The sequence below is a fragment of the Salvelinus fontinalis genome, chromosome 34, assembly GCF_029448725.1.
Source record: "Salvelinus fontinalis isolate EN_2023a chromosome 34, ASM2944872v1, whole genome shotgun sequence".
Taxonomy (NCBI): domain Eukaryota; kingdom Metazoa; phylum Chordata; class Actinopteri; order Salmoniformes; family Salmonidae; genus Salvelinus; species Salvelinus fontinalis.
The window spans coordinates 5,865,268-5,881,731 of NC_074698.1; the positions used below are offsets into that span (position 1 = coordinate 5,865,268).

At 44.8% G+C, this 16,464-nt stretch overlaps 1 protein-coding gene across 2 annotated transcripts in view; it reads right to left on the reverse strand.

Moving 5' to 3' along the window:
* The window catches only part of LOC129832926 (junction plakoglobin-like), a 71,828-nt gene that overhangs the window by 49,814 nt on the left and 5,550 nt on the right, over positions 1-16,464 (reverse strand). The window contains exon 1 of one of the 2 annotated variants that reach the window (XM_055897060.1): positions 10,984-11,122. The exons of the other annotated variant lie outside the window; for it this stretch is intronic. The gene's annotated coding sequence lies outside the window, so the exon portion shown is untranslated. Of the gene's footprint in view, positions 1-10,983; positions 11,123-16,464 lie in introns of those variants that run through there. 2 annotated transcript variants of the gene reach the window in all.

Sequence of the window (16,464 nt, forward strand, 5' to 3'; positions counted from 1 at the left end):
CAGGAGGAGAGAGAGAAACGAAGGATTGAGAAAAAAAAAGAGTGCTGGCTCCTGGTGAGCGGTACGGATTTGTGGCGATTACACACTAGGCGTTTAATAAATCAGCCGAGCGCCTAAACGGCTCACTTTGGAACTGTGCCCACGGGACGGAGAGCCGAGCCCGACCTCAGAGACCGAGAATGAAAGACGAGGGGAGTGAGAGAAAACGAGAAAGAAGGGGTGCATGAATTGGACAAAGAAGCAGAAAAATATATATACAGAGAAAATTGAACAGAAATAATGAACTAGAGGGGAAAAGAAAGAGAGATGGAATTGGAGCGATGAGAATAGAGAGGAAAGAGTGACAGAAAGAGAGTGAGAGTGACTGAGGAAGACAGAAATAGTGGAGGGAGGCGGAGGGCTAAAGCCTATGTTTACAGGCAATATTTATCCAATTTTCTATATCGGATAGATATAGAATTTACTTTCCCTCTGTTTGAAGGGAGCAGAGGAAATCCCCAAAAATTCCCTTTAGAGCTTGTCTGGAAAATAATATAACATGCAACAGGAGAAAACATTTGTAGATACTAGCCTGCCTTGCCAGAAGAAAATGGATTTCAAAGATCAGACAGAAAGAGAGAGCGAGAGGGAGAGAGGCCTCCAAAAATGTGTCTCGGCTGCTGAACTGCACAACAGAATTCATCAAGCAACTTATTATTGCCAAAAACTCATAGTTCTTCCTATAAAAGATTTCGGTTTGTTTTCTAAATGAACCCGCTTGGTTTGCTAACAGTGACTATTTAGCCCCTCGTCTGCTGGTGTGTGACGCCAGGAGGACATTATGCTGTCACTGCACTGGGTGAAAGCCCAGCCAGCTTCTCAGCTTTGCATACTGAAGCACTGCATGATGTCGTAGCAATGCAGCCAAATCCAACTCTGCCGCCGACAGACTGTGCAAAAGACAAGGCAACAGAGAGAGTACGAACGTGGAAGCGGTTCAAAGAAGGTGAGGACCGTGGTGAGACAGAGAGAGGAGAACTGGACAGACGAGGGATAGGGGGAACATAATGAGTAGAACAATAAATAGTAGGAAAAGAAGGAGGGATATGGCACAACAGAGGAATGGAAAAAGTACGAAGAAAGACCGTTAGGCAGGAAAGGAAAATGGCAGAGAAAAGCAAAGGGAGATAAGGAAGACGGAGTGAAGAGCGGGAGAGGAGGAGATCGTGAAGAGGTTGGAAAGTGAAGGAGGTGGGGGGAGACAGTGACGGTAATTGGAGAAGACAGGGCCTTCAATATTCTGAGCGAGGCGTCAATTGAAAGGAGTCGACTGGCTCACTGCAGGGGCCTGGCTCGGTACACATCCTCTCACTGGAGACACACGGGTTATAGATTACTGGGGCTTGCCTGAACACACACACCATACACACACATGCGTGTATGCAAACACACATGTACACACACACACGCTACTTTTCTTTCACAGCGACAAAGCAGGCATTGAAATGGTGCTTATTTAACTGCAATGCTCCCTACTGACATTGCACGCTACATTTTTGCACAAAGCATTATTGGTAAAAAAAAATCTGAACAAAACATTTCTGTCTTTCTAATTTCTGTCTTTCAACAAGTCTAAGTCCTTTCATCATCTCCATCTCTCCACCCTCTGTCTCCAGCCTCCCGCTCTCTGTCTGTCTAGATCTGTCTCTATCTCTGCCTGTCTGCCTCTCTTCTCTACTCCTCTCCCTGCAGCCCTCCTTTCTTCTTAGATCCTGTGGGAGCTGTTCCTTGACCAAAGAGAAACTGGCTCTGTCAGATAGAGATAAAAGTGTGTGTGTGTGTGTGTGTATCTATATATATGTGTGTGTGTGTGTGTGTGTGTGTGTGTGTGTGTGTGTGTGTGTGTGTGTGTGTGTGTGTGTGTGTGTGTGTGTGTGTGTGTGTGTGTGTGTGTGTGTGTGTGTGTGTGTGTGTGTGTGTGTGTGTGTGAGTGAGACAGCCTCAGGGGATGGCATTGTGGCCTGCAATACGTCACCCTTCCCTTCAAAAAACCCTGATAAGCACACAAAACGCAGCACCGGATAATCTGAGGTCATGTCTCTTAACCACTATCGACACTGCTCTGTTCTCGCACACACGCACACACGCACACACGCACACACGCACACACACACACACACACACACACACACACACACACACACACACACACACACACACACACACACACACAAAAACTGACAAATACACACAAAAACATACAGCCATTGGACCATAATATATACACAATATGTTTTTTTTTAAATCAAAATGCCTTTCTTGGCAGAACAGTTTTGTCTTCTGGAACATGTGAACTTTCATGTGCCTTAATAACAAACTTGTATGCCATCTGTAAATACAAATACAGTTGTTCAATTAGGAACCTAGTTGGTTTAGCCACAGACAAAGGTAGCAACCTTCTCGCTAGCCGGCTGAGATAATGGTTAGGACATGCCGAGGGATGAGTTTGGTTTGGTCTGCCATCTAGCAGGCTCTGTCTATAACATGAGCTGCCCAGCATGTGTAGATAATCCTTTCTACTGTCTTTTTTGAAAGATGTCATGAAGAACTGCAAAAGAGCTACCCTGAAATGAACAGGCACTATCGACGAAGATCAGTGGGGAAAAAGTTGTAATGGAATACTTTCTGGAGGGCGATCGTGCCATGATGACTCTCTCTGACTCTGACAATGAACCAGACGATGAGGAAATCCCCGATTTAGGTAAAAACATTTGAATTGAAGCAGACATTGTAGAGCCTTCCAATGACAGCGATGGGGAAGAAACGGCGATCAACGGTGTTGTTGTCATGGAAGAAGTTGGAATGCCCGGTGGAAGCAGAGACTGATAGCTCAGGAGATGGAGAAGATTCTGGCGTTTGATTACAAATATGCGGAGGGGAGTCGTAAAGAGAACACAGAAAACACCTGTCTCCGGGTTACATCTTCAAACTAAGGGCAACCATGGCATCCGTGACAGAGAGGGAGAAGCGTTCATCCACGTATACAGGTAAGAGTCTAGCTACATTTTCAGATATTTTACGTTTCTAATTTAGTCAGAAACTAATTTTCATTGCAAGTTAAAGCAAGTTAAAGCATACTATTAGCTAGCTAACATTATATGTATGATCTGTGTAGTAATATTATTTGTATCTCAGAAATGTATTTGCATAGCTAGTTATAGCCTAATGTTAGCTAGCTAGCTAAGGCTTAAGAGGGTGTGAATGATACTGAATGGGTGTAGCCCAGTGGCGGTCGGTCCGGTCCAAGGTGAGGGAGGATGATTCTTTTTTTAATGAGCATGGCCTTATTTCTATTACTGCATATTGGATGGCTGTCATTCATATTTCATTCACCCAGCTAGGTTTACTTGAATTTTCCCTGTACCCTGAGGTTACTACAACATAGCCTATGAAGGAAAGTTTACAACATAGAACATTTTTAGTAATCAAGGTGACAGACAGTGACACATTCTATACCGTCTTGTAAGAACCGAGTAGATTAGAGTAGAGAAGCAGGTACGGAAAGTGAACATTTAATTTTGCACAGACATGGAACATGACAGGAACAGCGTCAGAACCGGGTAACACAACGACATACGACAATCAATCCTGAAGCAGGGAACAGAGCTGGGGAACAGACAGATATAGGGGAGGTAATAACACAGGTGAGTCCAGGTGAGTCCAATGAATCGCTGATACGCGTGACGAAGCAGGTGTACGTAATGATGGTGGCAGGAGTGCGTAGTGCAGGGCAGCCTGGCGCCCTCGAGCGCCAGGGAGAGAGATTGGGAGCAGGCGTGACACGCCTTGCAACCTCTTGCCTTCAACTAGCCGATCTCGGGAGTAATCATCAGTCCAACAGATGCAAATGAGAATTTCTACTGGACAAATTCAGGTATTTTCGTTCCGTTTGCTTCCGTTTAAGAAACGTTTTTGAACAGAATCGGCGGAATAAATACACCCCTGATCACACGCAAACACAATTCACGTTCATAGCAGCCACATGAAAACAGCAACTATCTACGCACTCTCCTCCTCTCACCTTTTTCCTTTGCTTGTGGACTTCAGTGCACAACACATCAGCTATCTGTGACTAGACAAAAAAAAACTTTCCAAGCCAAACCCTCATAACATGACAGCTATAACCGCTACACACAGCCTACATCGTTGTCACGTCATAGTCAACATAGCTACAAGATCTAACGTGTTAGTAAACCCTCTACAATCATGCAGTACAGTGTACAGTCAGAAAACAGTTTAGCAGTTACACCGGCAGGCCCCAGTGGCAAGAAATTAATAAAACCAAAAGCTTACCTTGACTTGGAATCGTTCCAGTGTTGGATAGCCATAGCGAGCTAGCTAACATAGCATCCCTCTCTGTTTGAGCTGAGTGTTTGAGTAGGCTAAACTACCTAGCTGCATTCAGTAGCTAAGTGAAAGTGAGAGTAAGAAGAAATACAAACAAATATAGCTAGCTCTCTCTCTCGCTTCTCCTTAATTTTGGAAGAAATTAATTTGTTCAAAACTGTTTAACTATTGTCTTTCTCTCTCTTTGAGTCAACTCCTCATCACATTTTATGCACTGCAGTGCTAGCTAGCTGTAAGCTATGCTTGCAGTACTAAATTCATTCTCTGATATGTTGATTGGGTGGACAACATGTCAGTTCATGCTACAAGAGCTCTGATAGGTTGGAGGACATTCTCTGAAAGTTGTCATAATTACTGTGTAAGTGTCACGCCCTGACCGTAGAGAGCTTTTTATTCTCTATGTTGGTTAGGTCGGGGTGTGACTAGGGTGGGTCATCTAGGGGATTAAGTTTCTATGTTGGCCAGGTATGGTTCCCAATCAGAGGCAGCTGTTTGTCGTTGTCTCTGATTGGGGATCATATTTAGGCAGCCATTTCCCCTTTGTGCTTTGTGGGATCTTGACTACGGATAGTTGACTGTTAGCACTATTATTAGCGTCACGTTTTGTTTTGAGATTTATAGTTTTGGTTTTGCTGTGAGTTTCACTTAGAAATGAAAAGATGTGGAACCCAGATCACGCTGCGCTTTGGTCCACTCATTATAACGAACGTGACAGTAAGTCTATGGAAGGGGGTGAGAACCATGAGCCTCCTAGGTTTTGTATTGATGTCAATGTACCCAAAGGAGGATGGAAGCTAGCTGTCCTCCGGCTACACCATGGTGCTACCCTACAGAGTGCTCTTGAGGCTACTGTAGACCTTCATTGCAAAACAGTGTTTTAATCAATTATTTGGTGACTTGAATATATTTAGTATAGTTTTATCTAAAAGTATAACTTTTTTAATGTTTCACTATTTGTATTTTTATGAAATTCACTGAGGAGGATGGTCCTCCTCTTTCTCCTCTGTGGAGCCTCTACTGGTGTAGACAAAGAAGAGCTCTTCTGTAGGTGTACCAGAACATTCAAGGACCATTTTCAAAAAAATTGGGTTACAAGTTTATCAACTTCAAAGCAGAATTACTTTTCTATTGTTCCTCAACTGCAGTGTATGATATACAATTTTCTAGCTTTGAGTCTCTACTTTTATCCACTGTAAAAAAATAAAAAAAATAATATGTTGCTACATAGGACTGAATCGAGCTGGTCGGGCACATATGGCCAAAGCCAGTTGGACAAGAGGCCGGATCCTAGTGTAAGGACCAGTACAGATAAAGAGAGACAAGTGGACCTCTGAGAGAAACATGTTAAAGGTGAGGAAGGCTGAGAAAAAGACAGAGGGAACAGATGGACAGGAAGACAAAGTTAAGAGACGGGGAGAGTGCATCAGTGGGGGAACGGGGTCAGAGATGGTACGACAAAGAAGAAGGAGTAAGAGAAAGGTAAGGAGAGAGAGAAAGCGAGAGAGTGTGTGAGAGAGAGAGAGAGACAGAGATACAGAGAGAGGGAGAGAGAGAGAGAGAGAGAGAGAGAGACAGAGAGAGAGAGACACACAAAGAGAGACAGGAAGCTTGTAGGCCAAAACCTGAGCCCTCCTACGCCCTCTTGTCCTCCAGTCATCCTGATTTTGTGCAGAGGAGCCAGCTGTATGGTGTATGGCTCAACAGGCCTACACACACACACACACACACACGTACACGCACACGCACACAGATGGAGAACAGAAGTGGGTGCGGTGGACTACAAGACAATAGTATGCAAAGGCCATTTGAATAAGACCTTAACCTGAAAACAACAAGCGCTGGACATTGTGGAGATGTAGCCGGTCTGGTCTGGTCTGTCGCGGGGAGACCTGGCAGAGACCTGACAGCCTGCAGACACCCGGCTCCACTCTCCCTCCCACCCTCTGACCCAAGGGGTTGGCACGGTAACCGCGAGGCAACGTGGGCAGATCTGACAGACTGGGCTCTCCTCACCCCCTCAGCCTCATGGGAGAAATAATCCGCACACTGAGTGAACTCTTCCTCCACACACAGACAGAGGAAAAAAAGGGGACGGTTAAGCCCTGTGAAATTTAACAGATCAAACTGCCCAGAGCTGAGGAGGAAGAAACCAAGCGGGGGTGCAACAAGCGGGGGGAGACGTACCCATTGACATAGCATGTGTAGAAATGGATATGTTCGTTCAAGGCTAAAGTGGAATGTTCGCGAGCCATTTCAGATGACTCAGTCAGTTCTAATTTTCTCATGTTCCAATTGAATGCTTGTTGACGAGAGCACCTCATTGTTCTGTTCCTTGAGCTACACTCATTATACCACAATGTGCCAATTCAAATTGGTTGCCATCCCCTATAATTCAAATAAATGACGGCTTACATCAAAACAATCATTACGTAAACACAAAGGAGGAAAGGTTGGTGGGCAAGTCACGGAATAAAATGAAAAGCATTCTTATAAACGGGCAGCGAATTGGCAAAGTAAATTGTGTCGTGAACACAGAGGCTGAAATAATCAACCACTTCTCTCCTTTAAAGATTAATTGAAGATGACTCTTGACAAGGTCCCATTTGATGGTGTGTGAGTCCAGAATATGTTTTAACTAATGTGGGAAAAGCAGCATTTTCACTACTGCATGTGTTTCTTTATAAACCATTTTGTGTTGTTCTGACTAGTGCGTGTAGTAGCAGTGTTTTGACTGCTGTAAGACGTCAAGTTGAGTGTCAAGAGTGTCATGTCTTCAGTATAATGCTGTGTGAAGTCTTTGCACTAGAACTACCTTGTGGTATTCCGAATAAAGGGTACAGTTAACTCTTAACACGACTATGTAGTGCAATCTTTAAAGCAGAACTGAACTCAAAAACCAACTTCTCTAGTTGAAAATGACATATGTGACATCAATATTAGTCAGAAACATTTATTCCAGTGCCAAAATTGACTAAAAGGTGCAAGTCGGTTCATTTTTGTCATAAAGTCAGTATCATCCAAAAAACAGTTTTGTGAGATTTGTGTAGATGAGCTCGTCATGACATATTTCAGGGTTGGGTTTTGATTTCGACAATACCCACTTGCCGACTACCATGGGATAAACAGCTGCGGCGATTGTGGTCTATCCAATCGTACAGCAGAACACAGACAGTGTGACAGACGTGCCCAGCAAAATACAATCAACTATAGCTAGCTCTCTCTCACTTCTCCTTCATTTTGGAAGAAATGAATTTGTTCAAAACTGTTCAACTACTGTCTTTCTCTCTCTTTGAGTCAACTACTCACCACATGTTATGCACTGCAGTGCTAGCTAGCTGTAGCTTATGCTTTCAGTACTAGATTCATTCTCTGGTATTTTGATTAGGTGGACAACATGTCAGTTCATGCTGCAATAGCTCTGATAGGTTGGAGGACGTCCTCTGGAAGTTGTCATAATTACTGTGTAAGTCTATGGAAGAGGGTGAGAATCATGAGCCTCCTATGTTTTGTATTGAAGAAAATGTACCCAGAGGAGGACGGAAGCTAGCTGTCATCCGGCTACACCGTGGTGCTACCCTACAGGGTGCTGTTGAGGCTACTGTAGATCACTTTTTAATGTTTCAATACTTATATTTTTATGAAATTCACTGAGGAGGATGGGCCTCCCCTTCCTCCTCTGAGGAGCCTCCACTGGTGTAGACAAAGAATTGGCAAAGTAGATTGTGTCGTAAATACAAAGGCTGAAATAATCAACCAATTCTCTCCTTTAAAGATTAAATGAAGATGAATCTTGTTAAGGTCCCAGTTGATGGTGTGTGAGTCCAGGGTATGTTTTAACTAATGTGGGCAAAGCAGCATTTTCACTACTGCATGTGTTTCTTTATAAACCATTTTGTGTTGTTTTGACTAGTGCGTGTAGTAGCAGTGTTTGGACTGCTGTAAGATGTCAAGTTGAGTGTCAAGAGTGTCATGTCTTCAGAATGATGCTGTGTGAAGTCTTTGCACTAGAATCCAATCGTACAGCAGAACACACAGACAGTGAGACAGACCTGCCCAGCAGCACAGCGGATCAAACTTTGACTTGCGAAATACTGCACCAAACACCTTAGCTAGTAAAATTGCTATCTAAAAGTTCCTCAGCAAAAACTTCAACATTATTTACAGATTTCTTAGATATCTTAGATTCATTTGGAGTATTTTGAGGAAGTGATACTGGCTTTGTTCCTATGGTGTCCAATGAGGGGCAAACTTAAGTAACTGCCACATCGAACCACACCCCCAAGACTAAAATCTTGTTTTTCTTAATGAGCAAAAGAAAAATATGCAGAATCGGTGCGTTCAGTCGCCCTTTAAAATTCTTAAGGCTAGTGCAGTATTTTGACGTCCGGATGAAAAGCGTGCCCAAAGTAAACTGCCTGCTACTCAGGCCCAGAAGCTAGGATATGCATATAATAGATTTGTATAGAAAACACTGACGTTTCTAAAACTGTTAGAATAATGTATGTGAGTATAACAGAACTGATTTGGCAGGCAAAACACCGAGCACAATCCATCCAGGGAAAAATGTTTTTGAGGTCATTGTGTTTTCCAATTGTTTTCTATGGGAAGCCCTATTTATGAGGAACCTGGTTGCTGTTCCTATGGCTTCCACTAGATGTCAACAGTCTTTAGAAATTGGTTGATGTTTTTCTTTTGAGCAATTAAGAAGTAGTGCTATTCACTGTAAGTGTCACTCCAGGTGGACTCTACTGTTTTGGTGCGCGTGAACTGGAACGCGCTTCACGTTGTTTTTATCCGGTATTAGAAACAGTTTGTTCCGCCTTAAATTTTATTGATTATTTAAGTTTTAGGGTACCTGAGGTTGGATTAGGAACGTTGTTTGAAATGTTTGGACCAAGTTTACAGGTAACTTATTAAATACTTTGTAGGCATGTTGGGCGAGTTGAAACCGGTGTATTTCTGAATCAAACACGCCAAATAAATGGACATTTTTGGGACATAAAGAAGGACATTATTGAACAAAAGGACAATTTCTGATGTTTCTGGGACATTTTGGAGTGTCAACAGAAGAAGATCTTCAAAGGTAAGGCATTAATTATATCGCTATTTCTGACGTTTGTGGCGCAACTGTCTGGTCCTCAGATAATCGCATGGTCTGCTTTCGCCATAAAGCCCTTTTGAAATCTGACACAGCGTCTGGATTAACAAGAAGTTAAGCTTAATTTTGATGTATTACACATATATTTTCATGAATGTTGAATATTGATATTCCTGTAGTTTGAATATGGCGCGCTGCCATATCACTGAATGTTGTCAAATCGATCCCGCTAAAGGGATTAGTGCGTGAAGGGATCCATAAGAGGCTAAATCACTGTTAGAATAGTGTTTTAACTACAATATGCAGAACAATGTTTAAAAAAATCAGGAGTGTTCAAACTACTGCAAAAATGCCTAGCTTTGGTGTATAAATTGCATAGTTACGTGGTTATGCACAGCACTATAGAATTGTAGAATGTTCTACAAGGTATTTGAACAACAGTGTCGCTTTGAATACATAGAGTATTTGGGTCATACTATCGAGGGCAGTGTAATGTAGTGCTCAGACAACAGTAGATGTGGGAAAATACTGCTCGGAGGACGAGGGAGAAATCCTGGTCGGAGAGAAGTATAGGAATACACCAAACTGACAGGTTGTATAATAATTAGGCCTTACATAACCATAGGGAGAATATACCTGCTTTTGACAACAGAGGTCATTTCCAGTATCCACTGCCAGTTCTGTCACTGAGCAGCACATACACAAACACGGAAATCGCACAAACGCAACGTAAAATGCATGCAAACGTAATAACAGGCATGCAGAGCACATATACCCACACACAGACACACACCAAATGTGTGCCCTCTACAGACAAGGCAACATGCCGACACACACACACACACACACACACACGAGGAAGAGGACCAGAGCAGACCCCACTCTCAGTGGGAGAATATAGGACTAGCTGATCCAGGTGTAACCTGCCATCTCTCTCAAAGGTCCCTGACAGATAGAGTACAAGCAGCAGGGTTGGATGGGGGAGAGAGACAGAGAGAGTGTGTGAGGGAGAAAAATAAAGAAAAAGAGAGTAGGCGTTTCCAGCATGGTGAGGGATGGGTTGGAGTGGAGAGATAGAGTGAGAAAGAGAGAGAGAGACTTAGAGAGCTGGAAAGAGAGAGTGAACGAGAGACAAAGAAAATATAGTCTGGACTTCCACTATGGTGGGGGAATGAGATTAGCTAGGCTGACTGCCTCAAACCAGTCTCCTCTGAAAGGACCAGACGCTGCTTTGCTGGCAGCCTGAGCCTTGCGGAACGTCAAACCTTCACCAAACACCCCTGACGTTTAGCCCAGCATATTTAACAGACCCTGTCTATTATAAACCTCCTCTTCCAGGCAAAGCAAAGCACTCTCCACTCACGTACACACAACCCAGTTTCCTTTTCACCACCACTTGCACAAAACCGTAACGACTATCATACTGTCACTGTCATGGTCCAAACCTGACGACTAGAGGACGCTTATTAAACTGACGCTGTCATGAATCTGCTACTCACGATTATTCCCGCTTCGCTCAGGGAGAGAATTGACACACTCCATGGATTAATCATAGAGAGTTCGGGGCTTGTTGAGGGAGGTTAGGGCTTGGAGGGGGGTGCATGTTGGCAGGCAGTAGTGGGGCTGCAATATCCCTGAAGCTTCGCTGAGGGTAGTGCGAAGGATGGGGGGTGGGGGGAGGAGGCGATATCGCGACGTGAGCAGGTGGTAGGGGATAAGCAGGAAGGCGCCACAAGGGAAGCGCCTTTAGCGTGTCACTTTAGCTTGTCAGGCTCCGTCTGCAGGTTTCTCTGATGATATGGGCGAAAGGAACAGAAAGATCATGTTGGCTAGCGCTCTTACACTGCTGGCAGCAGTTGGATGGATGGTTGGAATGTGTGTAGGTAAGGTAGAGAGTGAAAGGAGGAGGAGAGAAGAGGGGCTGTGTGTGTGAATCTGTTTTGAATGGTCTCACTTCTAAGCAATTGTGAGTGGTCCAATTTCAATCACATTCACTCACACCTGCGGTTGGAATGTGCTGAAATTCTCCATTGCGACCACTGACATAGTCCCTTTAAAATCTGTGCTCGTGGTTTCAGAGGTACTATAAGAAGAAGGGGCTTTGGTTTTTATCTTGAATGGCAGCTTACCTTAAAAGTGTCTGCAATGTATTTTTCCCTTGAATAAGTATAGTCTTTCAGTTCTGGCACTGAGGCGCATGCAGGACTCGTCTCACACTGTGCCTTTGGTTCCCATTTGATCCAATTAAAATGCTCCTGACATTCAGCCGCTTTAAAGGCAGAGTGATCCTTAAATTGAACAATACCCCGAGGACCATTACAGAGCTGCACTTACAGGGCTAAAGCTGTGTTCATATCGACTTTATCTTCCCTTTTATGATTATTTTTTTTTAAATGGGATGTTTTTTTAATTGGAGGCCTTGGCGTTGTTACTAGTTGCGTGTAACTTTGTACCTGACCTAGTGAATCTTCCTTGACCTTCGAGGGATGTTGTTGACAATAGCCATCTGGTTTACAGTATCTGAAGCCTTTGATGCTATTCCACCATCGGATGAGACCAAAAGCTATTGGAGAAAAAAAGAAAAAAAAAAAGAAAAAAAAGAAAGAAGAGTCCATTGATTGAGGCCTAAGATCATTCTCCCACGAAGAGTCGCCTTGAAGATAAAGCCCATGTTGAGGCGACATAACACTTGGTCACGCCAAGTGTATGTTGCAGGGAGAGATGAAGTGAAGGGGAGAGGAGCATGCTATTCCCACCATCCAACCACATATCACAGGTCTCTAGTAATGAAGAAGCCTTGTATCAAACAATCCCTTCGCATAACCCACAGATTTACCCCTTGTACACACCCAGGCCAGAGCTAACACCCACACAAATACTCAGTCACACCAAATCAACAGATGTAGCTCGTACAGTCTTGACGCCACTCAAGGCATCTGCCACTCACCCACTCTTAAGCACGTACGCACAACAGACACACACCAGTCAAACCTGCAGATACCACACACACACATGGATGTGACAACATACTGTTGTTACTGGTGTAATTAGAGTACTATTTAACAAACTAAACCCCAAACACGAGACAACTACCAACATGCCAGATGGACGAACGGACACACACACACACACACACACACGCGCGTTTTGTTCTTCTATTCTCATGGGGACATTAAATGTATTTACATCCTATTTTTCCTGACCCCTAACCCTAACCTTATCCTGTAATCCTAATCCTAACCCAAACCATAAACCTAACCCTAACCTAACCACTAATCCCTTACCCATACCCTAATTCTAATTCTAACCCTAAACTTTACGCTTAAAATAGCCTTTGTCCTCATGGGGACGTGATAAATGGGGAGAATTATCCTTGTTTTACTATCCATGTGGGGACTTTGGGGGATTTTAGGTCCCTACAAGGATAGAAGACCCCCCCCCCCCCTACACACACACTTCTTGTCACGCCCTGACCATATAGAGCCCTTGTTTCTCTATGGTGTAGTAGGTCAGGGCGGTATTCTAGTTTATATTTTCTATGTTGGTGTTTTGTATGATTCCCAATTAGAGGCAGCTGGTAATCGTTGTCTCTAATTAGGGATCATATTAATTAATAAGTAACTATTTTTCCCACCTGTGTTTGTGGGATATTGTTTTGTGTTTGTGCATGTGCACCACGTAGTCACATTTAGTTGTTCGTTTATTGATATATTTTGTTTTGTTTAAGTTTCTCTTTGAATTAAATATGTGGAACTCAACATCCGCTGCACCTTGGTCCCGTTCTAACGACAGCCGTGACAGAATATCCCACCAAAAGAGGACCAAGCAGCGCATCAACGAGGTAAAGGAGTTTTGGACATGGGAAGAAGTGATGGGTGGATGCGAGACCCTTCCTTGGCGGCAGACGGAAGGTAATAATGGAGGACAGCAACGACGTCAGGGTTCGCGTCCACAGAAAGCCCAAGGACAACCCCAAGATTTTTTGGGGGGTTGGCACAAGGGGTGGCCGGCTGAGCCGCGGGAAGAGCCAGAGCAAATGGAGCAGGCGATAGAGAAGTGGTCAGTCGACCCAAGGAGAGTGCCAGAGTCTGCATGGAAGTCGATGGAACAGTGTGAGGAAGGATACCGGAGAATGGAGTTGGCGAGGAGTATGCGGCAGCGCAAGTGTGCTGAAGAGCGGGTCATCAGTCCGGTGCCATATGTGACGGCTCCACGCACCAGATCTCCAGTGCGCCTCCTCAGCCCGGTATGTCCTGTGCCGGTTCCTCGCACTCGCCATGAGGAGCGTGTCGTCAGTCCACTGCCAAAGAATCTTGGGGGGGCACATGGAGTTGGCGGTCGAGCAGCGGAGAATGCCAGAGCCTGTGTGGGAGTCGGAGGAGGAATTCGAAGGAAAGATTCCGGAGAAAGGTGGTAGCGATGAGAATGCTGCAGCACACTCGTCCTGAAGTGCGTGTCCCCAGTCCGGTACGTCCTGTGCCAGCTCCCCACACTCTCCCTAAAGAGCCAGAGACCGTCAGGGAGGCGATGGAGAAGTTGGGAGAGAGAGAGAGGAGAGAGATGTTTTGCAAGTGTGTTCTGCTCAACATTCGACCAGAGGATCCGGTTAGCAGTCTGGTGAAACCTGTACCGGCTCCACACATCTGGACTCCAGTGCGACTCCCCAGTCCGGTACGTCCTGTGCCTTCTCCCAGCACTCGCTCGGAAGTGTGTGTCACCAGTCTTGTGCCACCTGTACCGGCTCCATGTACTAGGCCTCCAGTGCGCATTCACAGTCCAGAGCTTCCGGCGACGGTTTACAGTCCGGAACCTCCTGCGACGGTCCACAGTCCGGAACCTCCTGCCACGGTCCACGGTCCGGAACCTCCATCGAGGGTCAACGATCCGGAACCTCCAGCGAGGGTCAACGGTCCGGAGCTTCCAGGAAAGGCGCCCAGCTCCATGGCCGGAGCCTTCTTCTGCGCCGATGCCCAGTCCAGGCACGGCGATCAACCCAGCTCCAAGGCGGAACCCTCCTCCGTGCCGGTGCCCAGTCCAGGCACAGCGTTCATCCCGGCGCCATGGTCGGATCCGGGGTCTGGAAGGGGGGGGAGGCTACGACACGCACCGGAGCCGCCACCGACACTAGTCAACCCCCCTAACCCCCCCATTTGGTTTCAGGTTTAGGAGTAGGTCAGGGCGTGACTGGGGGGTTAGTCTAGTTTATATTTTCTATGTGGGGTTCTAGTTTTGTTTTCTATGTTGGTGTTTGGTATGATTCTCAATTAGAGGCAGCTGGCTATCGTTTCTAATTGGGGATCATATTTAAGTAGCATTTTTCCACCTGTGTTTGGTAGGATATTGTTTATGTGTAGTTGCATGTTAGCACTCCATTGTCGTCACGTTTCGTTGATTTCTTTATTGTTTTGTTTTGTGTGTTTCTCTATTAAATGTGTGGAAACCATATCGCGCTGCACCTTGGTCCGATGATTATTCCAGCGAACGTGACAGTATTCTAGTTTATAATTTCTATGTTGTGTTCTAGTTTATATTTTCTATGTTGGTGTTTTGTATGATTCCCAATTAGAGGCAGCTGGTAATCGTTGTCTCTAATTAGGGATCATATTAATTAATAAGTAGCTATTTTTCCCACCTGTGTTTGTGGGATATTGTTTTGTGTTTGTGCATGTGCACCACGTAGTCACATTTAGTTGTTCGTTTATTGATATATTTTGTTTTGTTTAAGTTTCTCTTTGAATTAAATATGTGGAACTCAACATCCGCTGCGCCTTGGTCCCGTTCTTACGACAGCCGTGACATTCCTGCCCACTCAAAAAATACCTTATTATAACTTTATCCCCTGACAGTCCCTGTGTGAACCCGGGGCCCTGGCAGTACTCCCTTCTGGTCTCTTGCACATGGGCAAGACGCCACACCCCACCGAAGAGAAGTGATTTTGATGGGCAGTTTCAACAACAGTGTCAACAAACACTGCAAGGCAACCGTAAAAGTGCTGTAAGCAGTTTGGTCACCACTAATCTAGGCTAAACAGAGACTCTGGCTACATTTCATTCTGCAAACTTCTTCATGGATCAGATAAGAAAGCAATATGGCAGAAGGCAATATGAAACTCCACTTAACAGAGGGCAAGATGGAGCTATAGGCATGTTTCTGATAGTATCCCAGTAAATTAAGCCTTGATCAGCAAAGTGGAGAGAAATAGGAGGATGGGATGAATAGCTTATGGAACAAGATGCAGCCACTGCTTTAAAAGCTTTACGTTTGAACTTCCAGTTGGTTCCCTTTTCCACCTGACAAACACATTATGTCAGCCACCTAGGTAAAAACCTGTCGCCGGGCTTCAGTCGGCTCAGGTCGTCCCTAGATAACTCGGCTATAATCCATCTTGTGATGTGGTAGGCTATATTTGACACTTCACAAAAGCATTCAGCCATCTAGGTACTGAAATACGGATGACTGGATTCCCCTGATAACCTGAAAACTATTATGGGTGTTGAGAACTGCCCAAGTTTGACGTCAGTTGCCAACCAACCAGCTAGAAATGAGATTTCATTAGCACCCAGAGCAACCTGGCTTAATGTCATAAAAGGCGACTGCAGACCAAGATGCACTTGAAGATGTAATAAGGGGGGAAAGGAGGAAAACCACTATGATAGTGATTCAAAGAAGAGGGATAGTTTACCACCTGGAGATATCTATGAGGAGAGGAAAAAAGCTATTTGGAGAGGGGAAAAGGCTGCAGCCTATATCTCAAAGGCATAATATGAGGGGGGGGGGGGAGTGAGCTACTGAATGAGCAACTGAATGACGGCAATTTTACAGCATTTGGACAAGAAAATGACCATACCCTATTTTCAAAAGGGGATAATTATTAACAGCTAAAGTGGCCGTAGTAGGTCTGCGAGAGATGGAGTGAGCGGTGGCAGTTGAAAGGCGTGTGATGGGGGCTTGTAGCAAAGCAGAGCATCCACTGTCACAAG